General features: G+C 43.5%; 1 pseudogene; it reads right to left on the reverse strand.

The window, feature by feature from the left end:
* Positions 1-671: 671 nt before the first annotated feature.
* Positions 672-789, reverse strand: LOC126482843 (5S ribosomal RNA; annotated as a pseudogene).
* Positions 790-5,076: the final 4,287 nt, after the last annotated feature.

Genomic DNA, 5,076 nt, shown 5'->3' on the forward strand with positions numbered 1-5,076 from the left:
GTAACTAACTGTAACGGGAATAAAATACCTGACATACTGGAACAACGGCTGTTCCCTTAAGTTATAGAAGATTCCCAGGACTTCATTTTCCAACAGGATGGAGCTCGGCCCCATTGGCACCGTGACGTAGGAGGCGTTTTGAATGACTTCCTTCTTCAGTGCTGAATCGGTAGCAGGGGACTTGAGGACCTGGCTCTGCACTTCTGGCCACCGAGATCTCTTGATCTCACACCTTGCGACTTTGCGACTATTTCTTATGGGGTTATGTGAAGGAAGCTGTTTACGTCCCATCTCTACCAACCACTCTGAACGATTTGCGGAACAGGATCAATGTTGCCGTGCACTGGGTAACAGCAGATACGGTATCGCATGTTTGGGACGAGTTTGGCTACCGCATCGATGTTTGCCGTGCAGCCAGCGGTGACCACATTGAATATTTATAACATTTATCATATTTCTAATTATTAATCAATTACTAAAAACCACTCCGTCTATAGGCTACAAGTGGCCCATCGGGAGCATCCGACCGCCGTGTCATCCTCCGAGGAGGATGCGGATAGGAGGGGCATGGGGTCAGCACACCGTTCTCCAGGTCGTTATGATGGCTTTCTTTGACCGAAGCCGCTACTATTCGATCGAGTAGCTCCTCAGGCTGAGTGCACCCCGGAAAATGGCAACAGCGCATGGCGGCCCGAATGGTCACCCATCCAAGTGCCGACCACGCCCGACAGTGCTTAACTTCGGTGATCTCAGGGGAACCGGTGTATCCACTGCGGCAAGGCCGTTTACCATTAATCAATTACTAAACACTAATTAATTATAACTTATTACAAATTATTAACTTTAATAAATTGATATCAAACATTATGAAATTTTTTTTGAATCTTATTCTTCTAATTGGCATAAAGCTTGTTCATTGTGGATTTGTACTTTAATAAATACGAAGTTTTGCAAATAGGTCCATCATTTAGAGTAAGTCTGTATAACTTTACAGGTACATTCAGTGGTATATTTAGATACTCACTGCAATATGTGTTGCTAATAGTTAGCAGTAAAGAAGTTATAAATTAAAACGTCAGGACTTTTGCTGAAGTTTTGCTGTCTGAATGGAGAAAATGTATGAAATTTTGTCCTTTTATTATTTTATGGCGCGTATCAGCGAGAAACAAATGTCGAAAAGGTCTGAAATTATGTGCAAAGTTTGTTGGGAGTCGCTAAGTGCTTCTATTCCCATGCGTAATTTGCTTGACGTGAGTTACGCTGCCTTAAGACATAGTTCCGAATTTTAATACTTGGTTTATTATGTTAAAACTTTATTGTAAGACTGTAACTCTTAATGAGTAGATTATGGCAGCGTTTTAAATTTTCAATTCGGTCAATAATTATATGAAGTACTGAAAAAACAGTGTTTATTAGTCCTGGAAGCTGTTAGATTGGTCATCATTCCACAGAGACCGGGTGATTGTGTGGCCATTTAGTAATGTAGATCTTCCCAACTTGCGCCATGAAGAAACACAGACGCCGTCTGATCAACTTTTTATGTTTATTCGGATTACCAGCTCCGACTGTTGCGTCAGGTCATCTTCGGATAGAAATCTAATTACTGCACTCTTACCTCATATTTCAATTTGAAAAATTCTGTAGGTTTAATTGAACGTTTGGCCTGATAACGAACAGCGATTTGCAGTGATTAAATTTGGATTTGAAGATGACAAGAAAAGGTGACTTTACGAGGGGCGTTCCTTAAGTAATGCAAAACATTTTTTTCTGATAGCACGTTGGTTTTATTCAGGATTCCAATAAAGAATATTATTCTCGACTCGTTTACCTACGAAAGCATATTTTTCAACATAATCACTGTTCAGTGTGAAACTTCTTTGTTTAATAATTTTTTTACTTAAACTGCCGAATGCTTACTCAATGTTCTTAAACTGAATGTACTCTCACTTTGCTTGTTTTTATAATTTCGACACTGACCTCCAGAATTGGCCGTGACAAACAGAACATAAACTTTTCCTATTCATTAATTACTCACAATACTCAACGGTAACGCGATCTGACTGCTCAAAAATGTTTACCTGACTTCAAATAATTAATACAAAAGAATGGCCCTGAATTAGTAGAAATCCTAACAATAACCTATACATTTCGTAAGCCACTTACCTCACAAAAATCTTTATTACACAAACTACTGCAATACAGAAAGCGCCAATACAGTCAGCTAAATAATAGATTCTAACTACTGAAGGCTCTAACTGCTAATAGGCCAGTGATTAGCAAGGGAAAGATTTTGTTGCAGAGCAAACAATGCATTTACCTTAATAATGTGACAACCAGTTCAAAAAATTATGTAATCGTCCATGACATCCAGTTCCAAAAATTATATAATCATCGACAAATTACATTTCCATGAAAGACACACCTCCAAACCTCCGCTTGCGCTAACACTTCAAACCTCTAACCTCCATCACCGCTGGCTACTCACTACCAACTTCCATCACTGCTGGCTGTTTACCTCCAACTTCCATCACTGCTGACAACTCACTCCCAACTTACATCACCGCTGACTGTTAACTTCCAACTGCTAGTACGACCAGCCACAGAGAGTCTCTCACAAGTGCGCAGAGCGCTGTCAGAGTTATTAATGCAGAGCGCTACATAGCGCTCCCAACATACAAACACATAAACAGCCTACTTACATGTGTGCCGGCCTTGTTCTACCTCACTGGGAGAGCCTATATGCCTGTATTGTAACTCACTACTAGTCGGCGTCTGAGCCAATGACTTGCTGCATCAATAACCTCCCCATCATTCGCAAGCACCTCCGCACAGATGGCCCTTCGTTGCTCTTTATGGTCTTCCGTTAGGCGGCGAGGAACCCAGTGGCCACACACCTCTATCCCAACTGGTGGATACGTGCGTCAGCACTACCAACAGAAACGTCCAGCTGTGCAGTGAGGTGATTGATTGTGATCCTTCGATCACCTCGAATGAGAGTGTCCGCACGTTCAAACATTGCAGGAGACACAGCTGTGTGCGGCTGCCGGCACGAGAGAGATTGGACAGGTTTGCTCAGCTTTCTTACGATGATATCCGACACCTCGCCCAACGATTCACCGTGCCTTTATTCACTGCGAGGTCTCCGTAGACGTTCTGCAAGCGCCTGTATCTGAGATGCTCTGGTTTTCTGCCGGAAGAAACTCGATGACGGAATGAGATTTTCACTCTGCAGGGGAGTGTGCGCTGATATGAAACTTCCTGGCAGGTTAAAACTGTGAGCCGAACCGAGACTCGAACTCGGGACCTTTGCCTTTCGCAGGCAAGTGCTATGCCAACTGAGCTACCCAAGCACGACTCACGCCCCGTCCTCACACCTTTACTTCTGTCAGTATCTCGTCTCCTACCTTCGAAACTTTACAGAAGCTCTCCTGCGAACCTTGCAGAACTAGCACTCCTGAAAGAAAGGATACTGCGGTGACATGGCTTAGCCACAGCCTGGGAGATGTTTCCAGAATGAGATTTTCACTCTGCAGCGGAGTGTGCACTGATATGAAACTTCCTGGCGGATTAAAACTTTGTGCCCGGCTGAGACTCGAACTCGGGACCTTTGCCTTTCGCAGGAAAGTGCTCTACCACTTCCCCGTGATAGGCAAAGGTCCCGAGTTCGAGTCTCGGTCTGGCGCACAGTTTTAATCTGCCAGGAAATTTCAACTCGATGACAGTTCTGCTTGGAATGCACCTCCGTTAGAGACACCACTTTGAACGCTTTTTATAGCGCCGCCACCTATTGTCACTTCACGAAAGTATATGGGCTGAAGCGGGAATATTCTACGATGTTCCACAACAAATTCATCATTTTTTTCAATCGAAATTGTCCATGAAAAAAATTGTTGCATTACTTATTGAACGCCCCTCTCATATACCAGAATGAACTTTCATATGCGCATAAGTGTACATGATTACTCTGTAGTTCGCAGTCAGGTACTTGGCAGAGAGTTCATCGAACCACTTTCAGATTCTTTAGATACCGTTCCACTCTCGAACAGAGCGTGGGAAAAACGAACGCCTAAATTTTAGTGCGAGTTCTAATCTATATTATTTTGTTACGAAAGTCTTTTCTCTCTATATAGATAGGAGTCAAAACAATAATTCGAAGTAGAAAGATGGTGAATCAAATTTCGTGAACAGATCTCCGCAACAAAATTGCCTTTGTCTTAGTAATTGCTGGCCAACCCCCATATCATATCCGTGACAACTCTCCCCTATGCCGCTAGAATGCAAAACGAACTGCATTCCTTTGAACTTCTTCAATATCCACCGTCAATCCTATCTGGTAAGCATCCCACGCTGCAGATGTATTAATGGTCATTATGTTGTGACTTGGCAAGACAGACCAGCCACTATGAGATAGCCGAAAGGCACGTGTTTAAGCTCACGCAGGCTGGCGTGAGGTCTGGAACAGTTAAAGGAGTTGAGTCTAGTAAAAAAGGTACGTAGCTTCTGGAATACTTAACTTTAATCCATAATTGGTGAACATCGGTCTGACGGTACATGCATCACAAGATAAATAGCAATTGATAATGGCCCCTTGCTAGGTCGTAGCAAATGACGTAGCTGAAGGCTATGCTAACTATCGTCTCGGCAATTGAAAGCGTAATTTGTCAGTGATCCATCGCTAGCAAAGTCGGCTGTACAACTGGGGCGAGTGCTAGGAAGTCTCTCTCTAGACCTGCCGTGTGGCGGCGCTCGGTCTGCAATCACTGATAGTGGCGACACGCGGGTCCGACGTATACTAACGGACCGCGGCCGATTTAAAGGCTACCACCTAGCAAGTGTGGTGTCTGGCGGTGACACCACACATTATGGGATGTCATGTATCCATTATCAAGTTTCAAGTAGCTTTGAAGCTATCATTACGAAAGTGGTTTTGTAGCTTGATGACGGATGCTTGGCATCTGAAACAGGATATAATACGAGGGTTGACTAAAAGTAATGCCTCCATCTTCGTAACTCTTCCAACAGATGGCAGCATTGGTATGAGGCAGGTACTGGCTTGCCCCGTAGACTCTTCTCTAC

This window comes from Schistocerca serialis, chromosome 5 (genome assembly GCF_023864345.2).
Source record: "Schistocerca serialis cubense isolate TAMUIC-IGC-003099 chromosome 5, iqSchSeri2.2, whole genome shotgun sequence".
NCBI lineage: Eukaryota > Metazoa > Arthropoda > Insecta > Orthoptera > Acrididae > Schistocerca > Schistocerca serialis.